This window comes from Neodiprion fabricii, chromosome 5 (assembly GCF_021155785.1).
Source record: "Neodiprion fabricii isolate iyNeoFabr1 chromosome 5, iyNeoFabr1.1, whole genome shotgun sequence".
Classification (NCBI taxonomy): Eukaryota; Metazoa; Arthropoda; class Insecta; order Hymenoptera; family Diprionidae; genus Neodiprion; species Neodiprion fabricii.
In genome coordinates, this window is record NC_060243.1 from 16,380,670 (window position 1) to 16,404,775 (window position 24,106).

Below are 24,106 nucleotides of genomic sequence, written 5' to 3' on the forward strand. Positions count from 1 at the left end.
GGGAATATATTATACTTACCGTGATTTTGTCAAGAATTTTGTGACAATGTTTGAGTACCTAGTTGATTGTTTTTTATCAGCCTTTCAGTCTACTTGATGTTCTCGACTAAAACATTTTTCATCCAAACCGACTGAATGACGAGAAAAAACGTATGATTTCGTAAGCGATTATTCAAGCCTCGATAACTAACCCCTTCAGTCACAGTGGAATACTCAGCGTGTCACCTAAAAAAATTTCATGTCCTAGCCTCATCGCAGTTTATTTACAAAATTAAATGATCTTTAATTACTTCGAGTGACTATTGAAATATGGAAACATCTAATTTTATTGTTTTTTAGATTTTACATCACTCATATTTGGTGCGCCATCTTGGATGTAGAAGTAATCAAATTCTGACGTTAGATTCGTGATCAGTGACCCTAAAAACCCCCGAGCCGCAAGTTTCGGCAAGAGTCATCGAATTTTGAGTTTTTTCGATCTTACATCCCCCATATTGGATTCGCTGTCTTGGATTTAGAAATGATAAAATTCGGACTTCAGATTCGTGATCAGTGACCCAAAAACCCCCGAGTCGTAAATTTCGGCAAGAGTCATCGAATTTTGAGTTTTTTCGATCTTACATCCCCCATATTGGATTCGCTGTCTTGGATTTAGAAGTGATCAAATACTGACTTCAGATTCGTGATCAGTGACCCAAAGAAACCCCCGGTAGAGAAAATCCAGGCGATAATATTGATTCGAAAAATGTGTGACCGAAAGGGTCAAGTGAGAATTTTGATCCAGGATGATAAATCGGGGAAATCGAAAGAGCCGAGGAGATTCCTCCGGAAATGGTTGAGACGTTGGTTCCTCGTCGTGACGGATTATATTTTCCGTTCGCCCGCTCAGTTCGCCTCTTCCTTAACGGTCCTGAGGGATGACGCGTCGTGTCGTGTGCGTGTGCCGTGTGTGCATATAATTACGAGAGCATTGAATTTCTTTGGAAGGAGGCTGCGTGCTCTCGCCCCTTTTCTCCTCGTCTGATTTGAATAAGAGCAGGATGTCAATGCAGCGGCGACCCGAGGCCAGGTAAAAGGCGCTGCACGGTCTCCTGGGGAAACTGGTTAGCCCTGAGAGAAGGCGAAGGGCCCCGTTGTAGAGAATTTACAATGCTCGCCGGAAGGGAGGCGAGAAGGAAGTGAAGAAGGAAATAAATTTCCGTGTAAATATGCAGGAGGGATTCGAAGAAAGGGTTGCGCTGCTGCACAGGCTGCATGCGGCCCTTCCGCAGGTAGATGACAACGTTCTTTTCTCTGGATCGAAATTCGGCGCGCGTTGCGTAACCTGCAAGGAAATAGTCCAGTCAAAATAGGTCTGAATTCAAAATATTTCAGATATGGTAGCGTTTTTTTTTGTGCAGAGGGGTTTTCGACTCACAGGAACTTAAATCTGAAGTCATTTTTTAGACGCATAGCCGATGTTTCGAGAAAACAGGGAAAATTTGACGATTTTTCTATTTCCCTCAAAAACTGCTAATATCGGTAGATGAAAAATGTGAAAAATACATCGAATTATGTCCTTATATGTCAGGCACGGAGTCGGATTAACAAATTGAGAAAAAAGAGACATACTTCGATGTAGAATTTTCTGCTCTACACGATGATCGAGTCATTTTTCATGTATCGATAGCAGTTGTTGAGGAAAATGCAAAAAACGACGAATTTTATCGTTTTCTCGGAACGCCGGCTGTGCAGCTCAAAAATGAATTCAGATTTGAGTTCCTGAGGGTAGAAAATTTCTCTACACGAAAATGCACCAATATCCGGAATGTTTTTAATCCAGATCTATTTTGACTGGGCTAGAAAGTATCAGACGTGTGTCTCACAGGAAACGTTTCATACGTATTTTTTAAGCGCCAATTCAGTCGTTTCAGGGATAAAATACCCACAAACCGTAAGGGCTGCAACTCGTAAGGGTGAAAATACTGCGAATATCACATCCTGGTGATAGTGAATAATGTACAATTGTTATTATCGAAAAAGTTTTCTCATTATTAAGGAATTTTAAGAAATTCATTCATCAAGGTAAAACTCGGGGGAGGTTTTTATCCCTCAGATGACTGAATTGAGACGTAATAATAAATACGTGTCGAATATTCTTTGGCTTACTAGAACAGATCGCGGACGAAGAAAATCAGTGAAGTACAGCTCGGGAACTTTTCATGCATTCGCTTCGTTTAAATAGTGCATAAAATCATTGTGCAATCGTCCATGGGAGAATGAGAGAAACGAGAATGAGAGAAGTTTTTGAGATATCACGTTGATAAAAATTGTAATGTATTATATGTATAGCAAATATTATTCGAAACATGGAGTTTGAGTCGGTAACTTAACGATTTTGCAATTGCACGGAATGAATTTAAAGTTTCCAAAATACGGGATGTTTTTAGTTTTTTATCATATAGCTTAGTAAAATTAAAAAAATCCCCAAGTGCAAAGTAATGATCTTTTTTAACGATACGCTGTCAAATCAACGTCACAAATTTCAACCCTATTTCGAAAAGTACAGTGATTTTTGTTCATAAGGCTATGCCGATATTTGATTCCATGAATTCCAATTGATTGTTCTTATAATTAATCGATGATCAAGCGAAAAACAGATTCATTGAATGGAGTGCTTAATTTTTTTCTGGGTGTCATCAGTCGAGTGAAATTTGTTACTAATTTCTACCGAATTATATCGAAGTTGGAAGAAGTTGTAAAGTGTCGTGATAATTCGAAACGAAGTACGATGAAACTTGACTAAAATAAACTTGCAAATCACAAGAGAACTGGAATATAATTATCGCATTTGAGTTAAATAGCTCGAGAAAATCGTTTACGAACAAAATAGAAGTAAACTTGATTGAAAATGACTGAGATTACGGCACGAGTTTGAAGTAAAGAAAAGTTGACTTTCCATTTGTTTTTATTTGGCAGTTTCGCGTTCTAAAATTGATCATGATCCACACATCGCTGTATCGAATTGATCACGGAAAACAAAAGAGACATTGTAAAAATTCCATCAATGGATCTACCGAGTTTTTATTTTAATATTGAAACAAAGTATCGATTATACCCAAGTTTCCGTTTATATTTCCAGTACGCTCCGTTTCATTATCTTGAAAAATATCTTCACAGCTTTGATAACTGTGATAAATCGATCGAGAGTGTCGGTATTTTGAGAAACGAACCTTCTTGAAATATGTAAATCAAGGCCAATAAATATTGTAGAAATTAGTCGAAAGCAACGCCCGGAACGCGATTGTTGCATAAAATAGCGCGCATGATCCGGCGTGTTCCGGCATTGTGAGATCGTTAGAATTAGGGTAGCGATTCTTGGATCGCGTTGTAAGCTCGGCTTCCTTGGAATCTGCAGCGCCCCAGAAATCACGCGGCATTGATAGAAATTATATATGCAGGTAGGCAGCATTGTGACGGGGTTTTGCTCGCACCTCAGCGGGGTCCGATGATAAATTACCGCATTGAAATCGTTGCTAACGAGGGTTCGGCTGCTCGGGATTCAAAATTCGAAATTTGAATATCCTCGCGGGTCCTCGATCGCTACCCACGGTTAACGTCCCGTTTTCCCGCGGCTCGAATTTACCGTACTCCTTTTCCCAGGTAGCTTATATGCATATATAAATGCGTCTCCGCACGATTTTAACCCCCCTTTTTTCACCCCCTTCACGCAAGCCTTGCCTACCTGACGGTTGTTCAGGGCACAATGTCGATTTGACTTGATTTATCGCGCCCTGCAGTCGGATCGCACGTATGCATATTTATACACCTCGGACTCTTTCGAATTAGGTCAATGTATTTTTGTTTATTTTTTTTTTAATATATATATATATACTAGGGTGCTTTTTTTTTGGACTATATTTTTTTTTTTCGGTCCCATCGTGAAATTTAGTTGGAAATACAACAAAAAAAATTCCCTGAAAGATTGAGCCCTTAATATTAATATTAAGTGCTCGCCCAAGGCATGTAAAGATTTCCCGCTTAAAATACACGTAAACTTCAATTTTTTTCTTTAAAACATCTACAGTTCAGAGGCATTCTATGGTGTAGTCTAGGACGTCAGTAGGTTTTCTTCGTAATGAAATGCTCTACAAAAGTGCTCATTGCGGTGAAGTCGTAACTCACACCGGCGAAGTCGTATGGGCCACCCAAACCCAATTTTTTCATGAAATTCTTGTCTTTTTGCCCGTATCTCGTAAATAACAAGAGCTACAAAAAAAATATTCAACAAATTTGTAGGAAATTTAATTTCCTACAAAAAAGTTCCAGAAAACCAAATTGCTGACATCGATATTTATTGAGATATTGGGCTTTTAAGGTGAGGAAGTATGGAATTTTCATGAATTATTGAGTCAAATTGTCGAATTATTGATTGTCGAATATTTTTTTGTTTTGTAGCTCTTGTCATTACAATTACAATTCTTGTCATTACAATTACAAGAGCTACAAAACAAAAAAATATTCGACAATCAATAATTCGACAATTTGACTCAATAATTCATGAAAATTCCATACTTCCTCACCTTAAAAGCCCAATATCTCAATAAATATCGATGTCAGCAATTTGGTTTTCTGGAACTTTTTTGTAGGAAATTAAATTTCCTACAAATTTGTTGAATATTTTTTTTGTAGCTCTTGTTATTTACGAGATACGGGCAAAAAGACAAGAATTTCATGAAAAAATTGGGTTTGGGTGGCCCATACGACTTCGCCGGTGTGAGTTACGACTTCACCGCAATGAGCACTTTTGTAGAGCATTTCATTCCGAAGAAAACCTACTGACGTCCTAGACTACACCATAGAATGCCTCTGAACTGTAGATGTTTTAAAGAAAAAAATTGAAGTTTACGTGTATTTTAAGCGGGAAATCTTTACATGCCTTGGGCGAGCACTTAATATTAATATTAAGGGCTCAATCTTTCAGGGAATTTTTTTTGTTGTATTTCCAACTAAATTTCACGATGGAACCGAAAAAAAAAAAATATAGTCCAAAAAAAAAGCACCCTCATATATACATATCAGGGTGTTTCAGAAAAAATTAATCAACCATTTTCCGCTTTGGCACACCCCCTAAAAAGTTTGTTTATGTTAAAAGAATGATTCTGTGAAAATATTACCGTTCTACGTTACATGGAAAATCGCGCTCTCTTGATTTTTATAGTTTTCCAAATTTTTTTTTTTTTTTTTTTTATTCGTAAAGAAACACCTCTTATCACTTCAATTATTATTTAATTCCTGACATTTGTATTCGACGTAAAAATCACGATCCGTAACACAACGGTATATCAAACGGGAATCTTATTCTCGTAGATTAAAATTTCATATTGAATTATAACTATTTTAAGAGATTGAATTATTAACGAAAAAGTCGTCGGATGTACTTTTTAAACATCAACCGGAGACTTAATATTACAAGTGTGAATCTTCTTCGTTACGTGATCTGATATTATGATTGATGTAAGCGAGAAAAAAAAAAAAAAAATTTTATTCACGATTCTTCATAAGTTTAAACAAATTTATAAAAATGAAAAATCAAGTGAGCGCGATCTTCCACGTAACGTAGAACGCTCATCTTGTGACAGAATCTTTCTTTTAACTTGAGCAAACTTTTTAGTGATTGCCATGAAGGAAAATCGCAAATTATGTTTTTCCGATAGACTCTAATATCTATATAAATAATATACATATACATGTATATTCTTCTGGTGTCTGAACGCGTAGAAAGAGATCGCTTACTATAATGAGTCTTGTGTGAAAATGATAATACGAGTGACACGGTAAACCCTGAATATAAATAAAAACTTGCACTGAGAAAAATTTCATTTGTTATGGTAACTAGAAAAATTCTGTAAAACAGGTATCGTTAAAAAAAAACTGTTTGAACATTTTCGCAACAGTTACAAGAAAACATAGCAACAGTGATCGTAATGAGAAAGAATAGTAAGAGATGCTAGATTTTCTGGTAACAGCTACGAAACTAATTTTCATTTTGTACCTAGAATTATATTTTTCGATTGTGGTAAAAAATTAAAATAGTTAAGGACCGAGCGGTAACCGGAACAAAAAATTTCTCTCAGTATGGAGAAAATTTTCACATTTAAGAGGAAAATGTAGAACCATAATCACACGATGACTTTAATGGTGTTTAGGTGTAGTACATGTACTGAAGTAAAATTGACACGTCATTTCTGAATCCATATTACATCGTGGACTTTCAATTCATTTTTACGTTAATCAACACGCGATACTTACTTTTTTTTTTTTACCTACAGCCGTTCAAAAACTCGAACATTTTAAACTTCTTCGCGTATGTTTTTTTGTTCTTTCAATACAGATTGGGCTAGAGAGTAAGGAAAAAATGTCTCTAGGGCATCGATTAATCGATTATATTTCAGCGAATTATTGTATTATCGAACATTCGTAAATGCATATCGTCGTACATCGTATTGGATGTACAAGGAGTTGAATTTACTGTCAATAACTTCTCGATTGCAAGGAAGATATTTTCGTCCAATACAGCTTGTAAAATCCACCGTCTCTCACCCTTGCTCGTTCTTCTATTCCGCCGTATGTTTCACGATACAGCACGAACGTAACGTCTGCCTGTGTAACGTGAAGAAAAATGTGTCGGAAAAATAGTTGGACAAAACAAATTGAGAAGTATGGGAGAAAAAATTAATGAATAGAAGACAGAATTGCTCGCTGAAAGAAACTTTTCGCCGTTGAAAATAATTTTTTGCCGAGAAATCGAAATCGAGGAATCCGTTGAGTTCTATATTGCGTGTAAAACTGGTTAGTTAATTTCCAACGCATAATCAGCCTAATTTTTGCTGCGCTGTTGCGAGGATTTCGTATGTAAACAGCGAGCCCGCCAAAATCATCCCCGCGAAGTCATCGTCGAATCCTGCAATAGTTGAAACGCACCTGAAATTCCGACAAAGATGAAAGTAAAGGAGTGAAACGTTACAAAGTCGATTTCCAATATTTCGTACTCAAGTATGAAACATTGGAAACGATTTTGAATGTTTTAATGGCTGTGAAATTGCGATCTTAACGTAACAATCGATGTTTATTTAAAGATGCCATGAACAATCTTTTACGTGTTCGTAAATGAATTACTAACATTATGCTTTGAATACTTGATAGAATCGATGCTTGAGAAGAGCAGAAGTTGACGTTAAAGTTGTATCGCTGATCAATGAATAGATACACCGATGGGTGATTCTGCTAACACATTTGGTCATCGGTAAAAAAGGAGAATGAAAAAAGAAAAAAAAAAATAGCAAAAACATCAAGAATGCGTTAGTTATACACAAAGGAAGAATTGAATACGTACAAGATTCTTGAAAGATCTTAGTAGATTAAAATTTTCTAGATCATGAAGAACAAGTAAATAAATAAATAAATAAGTAAACAGAATTATCTAGGCCTTCGAAATTTCTCATTTAACTAACATAGCATTGTCGTTTCACGATTGATTCAAGAAATTTGCCAATTGTCAAATCTCTCGAGGCATCACAGTGATGGAAAAAAAGAAAGAAAGGAAATATCGAAACAAAAGTTTCCACGTCATTAAATTTGGTAGTAATACGAAAATCTTGCGGGCAAAAAATCTTGAAAACTTGAAAAACAAAAGCTTCATCCTGCACACTGAGAAAAATTTCATTTCTTATAGTAACGAGAAAAATTCAGTAAAACAGGTATAGTTAAAAAAACCATTTTGCGCTATCGTGGATCCTTTTTTGGTAATTGCAACGAAAAATCAGTTTGTTCGGTTTAATCTACTTTTTTTTAGTTAAATACGGCTTTGACATCAATTTATTGTTGCACAAGCATTAAATTTTCGCAACAGTTGCAAGAAAATATAGCAACAGTGATCGTAATGAGAAAGAATAGCAACGGATACCAGACTTTCCGGTAACAGCTACAAAACCAACTTTCATTTTCTACCTAGAATTATATTTTTCGATTAGTGGTAAAAAATGAAAATAATTAAGGACTGAGCGATAACCGGAAAAAAAAATTTCTCTCATCGTCAGTTCAGTAATCATATTTATGAGCCTACATGGGAGGGATAAAATTCAAAAATCACCCGCCCCTGATCCGTATATAATTCCTGTACACTCGAACGTCAAGAAGGGTGGTACAAACTTAAAAAAAGAAAAAAAAAAAAAACGTAAAACGAGACGAAAAGAAAAAAAATAGTACAAAAACGACAATGAAAAACAAAAAATAAAAGTAACCGTTTTGGAGTTGTAAACAATTGCTTCTACGGGGGGGAAAAAAGGGGGGGGGGGGTGGGTGGGTGTAAACAAGCCCCTCTAACCGCCCGCTCAAGGGCCGGGGGCAGAAGGGAGCATGATGGCCGCCATCCCTACTTTTCGCCCTCCACCCCGACCCCCTTGTCATGTCCTCGTATCCCTATCAGAAAATAACGAGCTTCTCCCCATTCCTCCCGCTATCCCCCCATTTCTATGCCCCCTCCCCCTTTTCAGCCCTCACCTCGCATGTGGAACACACGTGACACACGCGACAGCACGCATGGATTATACTATAGCGTATATGGTAAATGTGTGTGTGTGTGTGTGTGTGGATAAAGTGAAGAGTATTCAAGCGTCACACGCGTATATATGTGTGCGCGGGTATGCGATGCGTGTATATAATACACCCTTGGATGATCGCCCCCCTCTGCAACCCCCGATTTGCATACGAGGAACCAACAACAGCCGGCTGTGTGACGTACGTGTACCCATATCTGAGGTAGGTGAAGGTACATACATTTTGTACAAACTGATAATATACCTGTGTATATATATATATATATATATCTTTTAAACGCTTAACTTAATCGACAAATCATAAGACACCATTTTTGTAGAGCAGTTAATTTCCTACAAAACTATGAGTTGCGCAATTCATCAAAATTTTTTGTAAGCGAGTTAAAAAATTCATAAGCAAAACAGAAATTTCTCTTAAAATAATCAAACTTTAAGCTTTGATATCTTTTAAACGGTAAGGTTTACGAAAAAATTGTAAGAGACCTTTTTTGTAGAGCGTTCGATTTCCTACAAGAATATGAGGAGAGATATTTCTTAACGAACAGTTGTCGAAGAGATATGAATTTTTGTTTCTAATACTCAGGAAAAAATGCAAAATTGTAAAGCGGAGGACCTTGTTATCAAAATTAAGAGCTCATACTTGGTGAGAATTCTTTAGAGGTATCTAGCAACCGATTTTCAGAGTATAAGGTAAAAAAAAAATACTCATTTTTTTTGGCCCACCCTAATATATATATATATATATATATATATGTAAGTACCTGCCATTATACATTACATTATATCTGCCTACTTTACAGGTTATTTATTCCTTGATTTTCATCGACCTTTGGGTTTTTTGTAGAGAGTAAACTCGAGTAAACTTTTCTTTATTCATTTTTTTTTTCGCACCATTTTTGATTTTTGCTTACTTCTGATCGATATCCGTGCGACTATGATCGAGATTGGATTTTTTTTTCTTGCCTTCAGTGTTGAAAAATCTTGAATTACGATAACGAGCCACGAATTATGATATTGATTTTTTTTTTATTTTTGAAGGTAAAGAGGGTAATCGATAATCGTCACTTATCACGTTCAGGAAATATTAATGTACACAAGAAACTTAATTGCGAGACTTTGACGAACGTGATGCAGAAACTTGGAGTAAAAATTTACCTGTATTTTTGTACGCAACAAGATGAAAGTCTTTGACGAGTCGGAATCGGAAGAACCGTTAACGATAAATATGCACGCGAATATTAGGTTACAGATTAGCTATACTGTCATGTTGAAAAAATGTTCGCATATTCCTTGAATTATTCATTATTCATGGGTTATATCGTTACATAACACACTCTCAAATTTATAATTAACAATCGTCGTCTTCGAGTTTGAATTTTCTTTCGCGAAATAAAAGAAAATACTAAACAAGTTTTTAATTCACAGTGAAGATTGAAATCAGTGCATTTTAAAATCTGGCTGTTTAAACCTTGGATTTGTAATTGTTGAGGAACTAAACAGTTCATAAATCGAATCCTTTCCATATTTACGTGAGCGCGTATGATGAGGATATTTTTCGAAAAGAATCGCTGGTGATAGTGTCCTCGAGAGAAAAAAAAATTACTTTATCAAAAAATGATCCAATCTGCACTTGTCATTTTCGATGTTTTAGAACAGTCTTATCCCTAAAATTTTATGAGAAATAAAATTGCGGTACAGAACAACGGACACAATAAAATCCCGATCAACAAAGTACACACCGATACCTAGTGAAATATACGGTAATACGGAAGTCCAGCAGAGTAGACGCAGTTTTTACTCGACGTGCAGGAAGGCTGCAGTCTGTTGGCGGCCATGTTGACGCTTGCGTAAAGGGCGTCGGGACGCCGGCGAAGTGAAAAGGGGGTGGGGTTTCGACCAGCTTATACTTCAGGGGGATGATCGACCCTCCGGAGGCGTAAGTATTGACCAAAGTTCGAAAATGTGTAAGGAAATGTCAGAGTGCGTGAAAAAAGAAACCAAAAAAAAAAAAAAATATATATAACCGAGGTGAGCGTACAAAGAAAGAAAGAGACACTTGTGTAATAAACGATGTTATGTATAGGATTAACAAATCACGAACGTGTGGATTTTTGATGAATTGAGTAATTTGAGGACATACCTACGGTTGTCTTATATTCCGTTTTACGTACGTAACAGTTCGGAAATGGTTTTGGTAAGCTGATCGAAACGAAATCGTTCAAGGCCATGTTTTCATTCATTTACGATTGTCTATTTCCTTTCCGAATAATTCGTTCCGTCGAAGAAACGCAGTTTTTACTCATTCGTTGATCAATTACGCTCGGTTTTCTGACAAGGTTATGTTTTAGTCATTTCCTTGATAAGCTTGACATAACATTAATATTCAATCAGTTCGTATGTAATGACACATTTTATCGCGGAGATCGGAAATTCGGAAAAACATAATAAAAAAAAGGAGAGTACAGTTCGATTAAAAATCTCCGAATCAAAATACGAACGAAATATTATTTTCACTATGCGGTAGAAGCGTTCCCAAGAAAATTCGAATTACACAAGTCAAGCTTTCAACAATTTCAGAAAAAGTTTCATAATCACAACGTTTTCATTCGATTCGGATGATTTGGGTCTATTTTCCTCACCGATTAGATCCCATAATTGACTGAAAAACATTCGATAAATTTCAGGGTTATAGTACAGTTGTAACGTGCAAATCTATTTGTAATAGTTGTTCCAGCCACTCGATCTCTGAAAATATCTGCGGTGAATAAAACGTGGCCCAAAATGTTGGAATAGATTAGAAAAAACCAGAGTCGAAAAAAAAAACGATTTGAAATGTTATAATAGTCAAAAAAAAATTTCAACTGTTTGTTATCTTAGCTTGTGTCGTTCGAATTTACTCAACGTCATTTCTACAACATGTTATAAGGATGCTACTTATTCCGTTCCTGTTCCGAATCATTAGCGCAATTGATAACTTCACTGCTGGTGATTTTATATAATCATCCTTTCACTCTAATCAAGCTTTTCGTTACTGAAATGACTAAAAAAGATGTGATCAAAAGTTCTTTCCAGCAAGAATTAGGTTATGTCGATACGTGTTATTAAAAAAAAAAAAAAAATGAATTCCAACCTTCTACGACGAAAATGCACATGTAAGAAGTTTTGGTCGGAAAATTTCCTTCACATCGGTGTGAAAAATTTTTTTTAGACTTTCATCGCAGTAGGTCCAATTTTTTTTTTATTTTTACACAGCGCGAGCATGTCTTACGCGTTTTTCCGTGCGCGTATTTCGTACGCAAAGTAACCGATTCTACGACGGTCGAGTAATTCTGCGAATGCGCATGCGCGAAGTACAGAAAAGACCACATTTCAGTCCTAGGAGTTGAAAGCAGACTTTTCTGTACTGCGCGCATGCGCTGTCACGGACAAATTTCGCATCGCGCAACTCTAACCTCAATTTCGTGCTTCGCAAGAAAACGCGTGACATACTCTTGTTATATAAAGAATCGCGTGCAAGAAGGAAGCAACGGTCTTTTCGCCTCGCGTATTAGAAATATTCGTCTTCGACTCACCTACGACTTGTATATTGCAAGCTTACGCTCGACGCGAAAAGACCGAGTAGGTACTATTTTCCGAACACGTACAACGATAACCTAAATCTTGTTGGGAAAATTTTCCGATGACGTGTGTTTTAGCAATTTGAAAAATGTAGAAAACCGATACCGTCAAATTTACGCCGAAATCTGACCATGAAAATTACGCTCACGTTTTCACGCCGCTGGAGCGGAATACTCTTCAGACTTGCTTCGGTCATCTTTGGACACGTGAAGCTGCGCGGGATCGGGGAAAAGGTGGCGAAGCAAGGAAAGTGGTGCGAGGAAGAAAAAAAAGGGGACAAATAAGATATAGGTGAAAAGCGGCGTGAGCTTGCGACGCCGGCGTCGCGACGTTCGACTGGCTGATACAGGCGTACCGTTGCCGGTTTGCGGAATAGAAGGCGCAGTTGTAATCCGACGCTCCACGGCGAAGGAGCGGCTCGAAAGGCTTGTTTGCTTCCTTGGCTCGTTTCGATTCATCCCCCGATTCACGTACCATTTTCATTTCCGACGACCTCAGCTTCTCCGCATCTCTTGCCCGGTAGAAAGAAAGCAGGAAAGAAAGAAATAGAAAAGAACGTAAAAATACGAGTATATACGCAAAACGGAATCAAAAATGAAAGAAAAAAAAAAAAACAAAAAACGTCTCGTCACCGCATTGCCGTTTCTCTCTCGAAAAATTGTAAAATTGAATAAATTGTTCCGATTGGAATTCTGCAGGATCCCAACGATGCTGTAAAATAGGTATATTATGTATATATATATATATAGATATATATTACGCATGTCCTCTTATCGTTAACTTCGAGAACTTCGATTTATACTTTTGCCATTCTATGTATAAGGCATGTGATGTAAATTCAATTTTTGCCAATCACTGTCCGTATTAGTTTCCGGTAAGAATATTTATTGCTCACTGTAATCGGGATTTGTTTATAAATCGTATTTTGGAACAAAATTATGTCTTATTAAAAGTTCGTAATAATAAAATTTAACACCGCGTTCGAATCATTGATTGTTGAAACTGACACGTGGATTTGAAACGGTTCACGGTTGAATATAAGAACAAGAAAAGGATGAATAATTATTTTTAAACATAGACAATTTTGATAATTTAGAATGTGAATTATTAAATATTTCAAATTACACAAATTCAATGGTGTAAAGTAATACGCGACGGATTGAAAACTTTCATCAATTCAACGGATCCTAGAATAAGTTTATAAATAATTTTCGTCTTCGATTATCTCGAGTCTTTTTTCCTTTCATTCGCATCTCTCTTTCCTTCTCTCTTATTCATAAATATTCTGTCATTCTCGCCCTAAACAAATTTCATACCGTAACGTGAAACATGCTTAGTTAAAGCCATTTTAAGAACGAAAAAAATTAAAAACAATAGCGAATCAAAATACGCGTCGAATATTTTGGGTACGCACGCGATGCTATTATCACAAAAGATCCTTACGAGGAAATCGGAGACCGGATATCGAAGTAATTTCCTCGCCTGCACATAAGTTTTAAAATTTTTTTTACACGCGGACATGAAATTCTCCATATTCTTCTCCGTTTTTACGTCGATTTTAAAATTACGTACCGGTATCACAAAAATTACTCACAGTACCTGATAAACAATATTACGCATATCATAAATATTCGTTTGAACAGCCACACGCAAAAAAACACACACACAAGCACACACGAATAAAATTCTGCATCCGTCACTTTACGCATGCAGAGGAATTACGTTTAAACTGGTTTCATTTCATTCGATATAGCAATCCCGAAATGTGTATTCTATTTTTTTATTCAGTCATCTACCTGTACATACATATATATGTATATGTACATGAATAAAATCCTTCACGAATGATTCAAATTTATCGATAATTACAATTAATACATGTCACTCGAAGGAATAATTACATTATACGTACAATCAAGAAGTTGTATAATAATATCGTATAATAAATACGTTTAACGGTTGAATATGTTTAGTTAACTAGATTAACAGAAAGACATAAAAAAAAGAGAGAAAAAAGAAAAAAAAAAAAAATACTTTTATCGGAAACAAAATTAATCCAGGGGTACAAAAATTCGAGGTCAACTATTCAAATACACACACACACACACACACAAAAACGCACATAGGTAAAGATAAGGAAAGTAGTTGCGAGACAAAACACGGCTTATCGTTGTATATCAGATATTCCCGAGGAGGAGACGAGTGTTGAGGAAGGTCGCGCACCCGACTAAACTGTCTCTCTCGAAGGAGAGCCGACAGCTGATTGTCCCCTTTCGCGCTGCGCCCTCGCCTTTATTCCCAATTAATTACGTCATCCTCCCTCCCACCCCCACCCCCTCAATCCTCCTCGCCCCCTCTCCGCCAATATTCTCCTCTCCCACCTTCGCACACCGCCAACCCTTCCTCTCCGCCCCCCTCCTCCTCATCCCTCGCCATCTCCCTCGCTGTTAATCAGTCTCCCACCACTCGAGCTCTTCCCCCTCCCCGCCTTTGTCAGCACGTTAACACATAAAGCACACCTATCAAATATCTCTCTCTCTCTCTCTTTCTCTCTCTCTCCATGGTTTTTTTTTTTTTTTTATAATTGCTCCCTTCCCAAATGCCTGTATTTCCACCCCTCAAACCGCAAGCCGCGTTGTGTTTCTGTACGTGGTTGTATATTTATTAGGTACGGATGTACGCTGTAATCGGTTTAAAGCTTCGGGTGATTACACGCGGGAAAAGCTTTGATTTAGAGGTTAATCTTTTCTTTTTTTTTTTTTTTTTATTGATAATTGAGGAAATTGAATTTTTTATACGAATGTAGAGAATTTCGCGGTTCATTTCGGGAACGATACGCGACAAATTGACGCTCGCCTGGTGAAAATGGAACAAGAACAATCTTCAACTATGATTAGGTAAGTGACCGTATATATTGTTATAGACCTTCTCTAGAATTTTTGATAATTATTTTTTAACGAAAATACAGTAATTGATATTTATTACGTGCGTTGAACTGGCATTAAATGTTTTTTAATACAATTTCGATGAGTATTCGATTTTACCGGAAAAAAACGTGTACGTTTATCACGATGTTACGAAATTTCAACACAAGGATAAGTCTAACGATAATTTAATTGTGCAGAGAAGATATTGATCGTTTTTCATACAGGTATCAAAGTTTATTGACCTCGGATTATATACTACGTAGGCATAATTGTATTTTCGGAGATAAAGATTAGACTTGTTCGTGTAATTTACATGATAACGAATAATTTTTAAAGATATATTGAGGTCGGATTATTTTTGTTCTACAGTCAGACATATGTGGGTTTATCAATTTTCTCGATGCAAAGAACTTGTGCCTAATTGTTTATCTGCATATCTGACTAATTTTAAGCAAATCTACCGTACAAATTATTTGAGACCGAAGAATAATTAAATAGCGTCGGGTAATTGATTACAGATTTTCGAATGAAATTCTAAAATTGACATCTGAATAAATTTTCACGGTCAATTTTTAAACTGATCGTGATTACAGAATTGCGACCATAAGATCCGGAAAAATATGTGAACAGAGAATCTTTGATTGAAAGCTTTTTAGTGAAAGTAGGATGTATCTAATAAGTTGGAATTTTTTTTCTCGAATTGATATCAACGAAAGAATTCAAATAATTTAGCAAAAATAAAAATAAAAAAAAAAAAGAAAAGAAAATAAGCAGTGAATGCGAGAAATTTTTTCCCCTGTCGAATTGTGTGAAGAAAAATGGAGCTACAATCAAAAACAAGAGTCACATCCCCTGTTTACGCTATGGTATGGGTGTATGAACAATTCTCAACGACTGAGAAATATAATGTCGATCGCTCAAATGCGTTTCTGTAATGTGCCGTACCTAAGATATCCGTATATTCCAAGTTTTATATCCGTGAGAGAGGAATTATTGAAATATCCGTGAAATTCCACCCCGAAACCCGTAAGGTGGTTATTATATTTTCAAAACAAGTCAGTCAAGTCTGCAATATAACGATAAGAAACAAGATAACATGAAAATTGACGAGGGTGTAAAAGAAAAAAATATACCGTTCGACTTCGTCTATTTTTCTAAGGACCAAGCGATTAAGTAACTGTAATAACTGAGAACCGCATCAGTTAAAGATAAACAAACAAAGAGTAAAGAAAGTTCAAAGAAATTTTCGTTACTATCGCAGCAAAGTTTTATACATTTTTATATTGATATAAATTGAATAGATCTGTCTATTACTTATCGGCACAAGCGGAAACGTAAGTCAACGATCAAGTAAAAGTTAGATGTATAATATATGAGGTATTCCATGCCAACTGAGAGGTCATTTTCCCTGACCCCTGCCAATTTGCTTCATTATTTTTTATATGATTCTACAACCTAAAAAAAGCACTCGCCATTTTTTTCAGATTTTTCGTTTCAACCATTCTTTTTTAAAAAATGTTACAAACCCTTTTATGGTCCTAAAAAAACGCCATTTTTTTTTTTTTTTTTTTTTTAGCAAAAATTCACATAATTTCTGGGTCCCAAAACAAAGATTTTGAGCCATAGTTCAGAGTGGAGAGTTGATTTTTTGTATTTTTTAAATATTTTTTCAGAGGAATAATTTTTCTTATTTTTTACGTATACAAAACATTTGTTATATTTGTAACATTTTTTAAAAAAGAACTGTTCGGACGAAAAATCTGAAAAAAATTGTGAGTGTTTTTTTTAGGTTGTAGAATCGTATAAAAAATAATGAAGCAAATTCACAATTTGTATACATACAAAATAAGAAAAATTATTCCTCTGAAACAAATATTTAAAAAATATAAAAAATCAATTCTCCACTCTGAACTATGGCTCAAAATGTTTGTTTTGGGACCCAGAAATTATGTGAATTTTTGCGAAAAAAAAAAAATGGCGTTTTTTTTTATAGGACCATAAAAGGGTTTGTAACATTTTTTAAAAAAGAATGGTTCGGACGAAATATCTGAAAAAAATTGTGAGTGCTTTTTTAAGGTTGTAGAATCATATAAAAAATAATGAAGCAAATTGGCGGGGGTCAGGGAAAATGACCTATCAGTTGGCATGGAATACCTCACATATTAATATACGTATATCACATACTGTTGAATAAATAGAAAAATGGAGCCGATATTCTTTCACCCGATGATCGGTAAATTTTTTTTAGTTTATCACAAACATGAACCTCAAGAAGATAGTTTAATGTTAAAAAAAAAAAAGTTAAGTGTTGTATTGTTTTCTGTGTAAAAAATCGCACAAACGTGAGGTTTTTCGTTTGAAATAATTGTCGGTGAAAATCAAGGGGACGATTTGTCACGGAATTGCCTGTAGATAAATATTTTCGTGGGATCCGTGTTGCTCTTTACTATCTTGAAAGAGTTATCCGTACGACAGGAAAACTTTGCTCTGCAGCATTTCCCCGAATCGTCGCCGCGACAACTTTTCACCTCTTTCCTGACTTCGGTCTCTCTCTATCTCTCTCTCTCTCTCTCTCTCTCTCTCTTTCCTTATTTTTACATCTCGAAATTGTTCAGCTACGTCTGTGTTTATACCGTAGGACGAGATACGTTATAGGAAATTTTCCCTCCACCTTCACATCGTCCTTATCCTCTTCAGCCGACCAATCTTACGTTAGGAAAACCCGAACGCGAGCCATAAATCGTTGTTCGAAATGCGGCACGTGTTGAAAATTGCTATTCATGGAGATTTTTACCGGTTTTGAGGTCATCTTATGCGTTATACCCGATATTTCTGGTTTCCTCTTTCATTTTACATATTTTATTTCTGCAGCATTGTGATAAGAGAATGTTTTCATGTTTATAATATTGTTGTTCAAGCGATGAATCGCTAATAATCGTTTATTAAAGCATAAAACTGAGAGAAATTTTTTGTTGCGTTTACCGCTTAGTCCTTAATTAATTTCATTTTTTACAACAATCGAAAAATATAGTTCTAGGTAGAAAATGAGAATTAGTTTTCTAGCTGTTACCGGAAAGTCTAGTATCCGTTACTATTCTTTCTCATTATGATCACTGTTCCTAGATTTTCTTGCAACTGTTGCGAGAATTTAATGTTGTGCAGTAATAAATTGACGTTAAAGCCTCGTTTAACTAAAAAAGTATAGTAAACCGAACGAACTGATTTTGTTACACTAGTACCAAAAAAGTATCGACAATAGCGCAAAATGGTTACGCGTACCTTTATTTTCGTAATCCCAACAATATTCAAACAGTCTTTTTTTAACGATACCTGTTTTACTGAATTTTTCTATTTACTATGAACTATATTTTACTAGTTACAAATTAAATTTTTCTCAGTGAATGTATCTATGTTTTATGAGACAGTATATTTTTTAACCGGATTAAACTTTGAGGTAGAATCGATAGTTTGCTGGGTTTTTTTTCTCTCATCAAATGGAGAAAAATTTGTGGAATGTTGCTTTGTGTGAAAGAATCAAAAAAAAAAAAAAAAACATTTGTCTTTTAAAGTATCGCTGGAAATCAAATGCAATTTTCACGTCGATCGAATGAATTTCTCACCTGACGATAAAATAAACTTTTTTGCATAGCTGACATTCGAGAATACCTTTATCATAATTGAATAAATAAAAGGTAATGTGTAAAATGAATCGTCGGTCCATCACATCCGTGGCTTGAAAATTATAAAAATACTGATGCTTCTGACGATATTTTTCTGAGAAAAAATTGAATACATAAAATGCAACCACGATAATTGAAAGATTATTTTTTGTGTCAAATTAAAAAAAATCAGTCTGTTTTCAGGAGGTACAATTTTTTAATACCTATTCGACAAATTCGCGACTCGAGATCAGAATGATGAAATTTTCCGAATATTTGTAAGTCGAGAATTAATTGAGAGATACATTGATTTCAAAAGAATTGTTAGTGCTTCAAATTCTTGGTAAGATGAATTTTTTTTTTTCTAACAAATAGTTCTACCAATAAACAATTCTATCCCAGAATCTCACAACCTCCGAATTCAAAAATCATGATCTCATACGGTTTTCTATTCGTCAATAATACCGTTTGCAGCAGTCTTTTTTCCACATTAATTTTGCACTTGAACTCACGATGCAGTTGAACTTTACGTTGAAATTTGATTGATTGTTAACGATTAATTCTAACTTGTTTATTTTTTCGAGTCACGCAGTTCCTCAAAAATGGACTGAAGTGAAAATGATGAGTGATAGAAGAAGAAGAAGAAGAAGAAAAAAAAGAAAAGCGATTTCGCACGTTATTGAAATTTTGATCCATCGAGCTTGATCGAAAACTCAATTTTAATTAATCCCAACGAATGTGTATACATATATGTATATATTTGCAAATGTAGTGTTAACTGAAATTTTAGATAGCTTACTGAGATAATGCATTCAACCCTTCAAGACCCCATCATTAGAATTTTCAATCCCGCTCGATCGGTCGAAATTTCCGGTAAACAATTTTCGATCCGTCTAAAGATGAACTTTGTAACTCGCATAGACTTTTGGTGATCGGTATGGTAAGAAAATTGGACAAAAAAGAAAAAGAAAAATAATTTTTGCACCGTTTTCTTTCACTCGCATCGCAGTCACTGTCGCCGTTATCGATGGCGAGTATTTATTCCCGTAACTTAAATTACTGTCAGAATATTCGTCCCGATATAGATCTTCGACGATGTTCGATCCGAAAAAATTGCATCGCCGTTGATCAGTCGCTGCACGTGAGTCAATTGAAAGTACTCTCGTATAAGATAATAAACATCGAAAGAAAATTATGCGAAACACACGTCACGTGGGTATAATCGAGGACGTTCACGTTTTTGTCGAAGGTTTCGATTCGCTCCCATTGGCTTAGGGTCGAAAAACGGGGGTTGAAAAACAAGCGCCAAAAATCGTAAAATCAATTCGTTCGCCGAAGAGAAGTGGAGCCCGAGGTGCGTTGACCAAGACGTGACGTGAAACTGCAGAGCATCCCTTGCGCGAATTTCGTTCATCGTTATCCGAGTGATGAGCGGTTCGGTGGTGGGGTGAACGGAGTGAACGGGGTGAATTAGGGAGGAAGTGAAAAGACAACGTCTGTATATGTATATATAACGCACAATATATATGCAGACGGACAGACACCGGTTGCGCTCATCAGCCATTAACCCTTTCCCTCCCTTCCTCCCTCCCTCCCTTCCTCCCTCCCTCCCTTCCGCCCTTCCTCATACACAACCCCGTTTTTATTATGCGCCGTATCCTTGGGTGTGCGTTATATACATAATGTACATAGGTGTGTGAAGGTATATATACACAGAGAGGCCTAAAGGTCCTGCATATGTAATTAGTATATATGCCGTGCCGGAGAAAGACGGGCCCGAGATGTACAGTCGGATGAAAAACTTTGTCGTAACGAAATCGTGACGCAATTAAAGTTTTGGAAATTGAAACCGGAGAAGATGATGCAGGTCCGTATAATTGAGAGAAAAAGAAGGTTTCTGCGATCCGGACTTTTTTTTTGTACATGAAACAAAAAATCTGTTATTCGCTTTCCAATTCTCTTTTTCTCTGTTTTCAGAGAAGGATGGAAGTTGTTGTAATGACTCTGAAAATGAAATGTCGAATTTTCACTAGATCTTCACGTTTTCAAGCTTGGAGAATCACCTCCGGTCATTTTAAAATGGAGATCTGTGTGCGCAAGTGCGTATGAATGTGGCGAATTGTTTTTTCGACGATATCTCGAGAATTAGTTGCCGGATTTCAATGATTTTAGTCTCAAACTACGCGGCTTTTCTAAACTTAGAACTGGTTGGATTTTGGTTTCGATCGGCTCGATACTTTTTAAATTATTTAAATAACAAAATTCCAAAAAAATAGAATAAAAACGATGATGTTTTGATAGTGGAAGAATGGATTCCAATGAAAGTTGGTACCGTGAGGTTTTTTGGATCGCTGATCACGAATCTAAATTCAGATATCCAAAATTTGATTTTGGCGTATTCAATCGTCTGAAAAAAAATCTAAAAAAATTTGGATTTTTATGAAAATTGGTACTCGAAGGTTTTTCGGTCGGCTGATCACAAATTTGAGATTAGATTTGCGAAAGTCAAAATGGCGAATTCAATATGGTATAAAAAAAATCTGAAAATATTCGAATTTTGGTAGAAATTGGTAGGTGGAGGTTTTTTTGCGTCACCGATAACGAATTCAAGGTCAGAATTCCAATATTCGTAATGGTGGATCCATTATAGTGGTTCAAAAAATAAAACCAATAGTCATAATTAAACGTAATGTGGTACTTGAAGGCTTTTAATTCGTTAATCACGAATCTGAATTGGTAGTTCGAAATTTGAAATGGATAGTAATATTTTTTTCTCTTCGTTCGAAGGCTGACTCATGGCTAGCCTAAGGCTGTTTGTTTTATAATAACGTCAGAAAAATACCCATCATGCATTCTGCTTAGACTTATTTTTCTCCACTGAATTCGAATGCATGGCAGTTGCAAAAAAGAAGGAAAATATCGGGAAAAGTTTAGTCATGTTTTTCATGTTTTTCACGTTTTTGTTTTTATATCATTCGAATCGGGTGCCGATAAGGACAATTTGAATCGTTAAAAATAAACTTCACTGACCCATTCGGGAATTCTGTATACAACAGTCAGCTTTATTTTAGAAAATCCAGAATCAAATAAAAATTTGTCACATGTCGAATCGGGGGATCAAAATGTTAGTTCCTCTTTTTAAACATAACGTCAAAATGGGAAATCGTGGAGTTTGGGAATATTCAATTTTCAGTTCAAATTCGAAAATATCCTGTCATTAATTGCAATGAAAGTTGAAGTGATTTTTTTCCCTAAATTTTGTTCCGGCAATTTTTTTCTCACAGCGAGTCATCTTTGACGTGAAAAATAAAAATATCACAAGTTGACAACTGGTAATTATTCTTCGAAATTTTCGCATAATTAAATAAAAAAAAAAAATTTATTTTAAATTAACAAAAACGCTTTGGGTTAAAGTTTTATGTTGAAAAAAGTAATCTGAAAATTTTTTTACAATAAATCCAAAAGTCAAAATTAATAAGGCCTTCAACTTGAGCGATAATGTCTTGTTATTATTCCGGGACAATCTCTTGAAACTTGAAAACCAACTGCGTATCCGCCAAATAATTCAATCTCATTGGTCGGCGAAATCTTCCCGCAGCGATATTCTTGTCTGCGATGCAGGCGAGCCAACGTACGCAAAATGTGTACGTTTGAATTTTCGATGAGCATAAGCATTCAATTCCGACCGTTCTTTGAAGAATCAACTTTCCGACCCAATAACAAATGCTTCCCAAACCTTTCCGAGTGACTACCTCAATTATTCGAGATTCTAACCTCGCAAATTCGTATCAACTACATCGCCGGCAGAAACAGTTTGACAGCTAAAACTCGGGATGGCCAGCCTGTACGAACAGCCGATACAACTCGCGCATGCGCAGTTGATTTACAAGTTTCAAGAGATTGTTTCGGTATACGATACAATTGAATTTCACTATTTTCAAAACACAGATATCGTTCCTTCAGCATGAGAATTTTTTTCAACTCATCGATAATTTGCTTCAACTTTGTTTTGTCAAACGGCGAAAATAAATCGAACGATCTATTTATTCTTTTCCAAACTACCAAAATATAAGACTCAAACAAAATAAAATCTATTACGACCCCACGATGGCAACTTCACTGGTGTTCGGGGTCGAGTTTCGGGCGTTTCGACACGTTTTTTTGGGCACGTTTTTTGCGCTCCGACATGTCGCGCAACCCTTTTTCGTACCGAGGACGCGATGACATTATACAAGCAATATGTGTCCGGCGCAGCGGTGTGCCTCGACCCTTGCGGGACTAAACAAAGCCAGCAAGAAGAGGTCGGAAAGCTCGGTCATATGTGAATGCGAACTGACAAGAGGCGAAACAGGATGCCGGAAACGCCATCAGCGACACATCTTTACTCGGCATAAATTAAGGATCTATGAAAGGTACAGTCGGGTCGAAAAACCGGTCGAAACAAAAACGTGCATATGAGAAGATTTAGATTTAGGAAGGTATCGGAAGAAAGTTTGTCAATTTGAATAGAAATTTATCAATCTTATGTGTAATTGTTATTTACGTTGTTTGGAAATTATTGATATTTGTTGATGTAGTGAGAAAAACAAAGAATAAAAACTGAAAAACTTTGAAATTCCCCCAGACGTTGGAGAAAAAATTTCAAAACCCTGAATTTACAATGGCGAAGAGCTCGCGTAATGTTAACGTTTTCAATGAGATATAAAATTGCTGTATCACTTTTCACCAGGAAATAGATTTAACAATCGTAAATAAGATCCGAGTCTGATTTTTGAGTGACAATTATGCTGTACTTATGCCAAGTCGCAAGCATACTTCTACTTGTAAATATAACGATTTCAATTATTATATGTTTTCACATTGACCAACGTGTTTAAGAAATTAACTTGTCTGAGACGATTTTAAAGATTAATTTTATACTCACGTATGAAAAAAAAAATCACAAATTTTGTTCCCATCAACTTCACGTCATTTTTGCGTGCATTGTAATTATTTTCCATCAAATGTTCTTTTTATCGTTCAGAAAGCAAAATTTACTTTTCTAGACAAAGTCACTAAACTTTGATAATAATAATAATAATAAATAACTAAAAACCCTCATTTCGCACCTCACATTTGGAATCGGTAATTGAAAATAGGATAAAATTGAAAAATTTTTCAAAAACGAGACATCCCTTATCTGCACATCTGTTTATTATCAATTATAGCTGACCTTGAAGCGCAGTTTAGCAGGTTTCCGAGTGCGTAATTATTCGATCGGTTTTTCCTTTTTTTAATTTTTTTTTTAAATAAACGTACAATCCAT

General features: G+C 35.8%; 1 protein-coding gene across 1 annotated transcript in view; it reads right to left on the reverse strand.

Moving 5' to 3' along the window:
- The window catches only part of LOC124182706 (UPF0489 protein C5orf22 homolog), an 801,650-nt gene that overhangs the window by 82,749 nt on the left and 694,795 nt on the right, over positions 1 to 24,106 (reverse strand). The gene's annotated exons all lie outside the window — the stretch shown is intronic.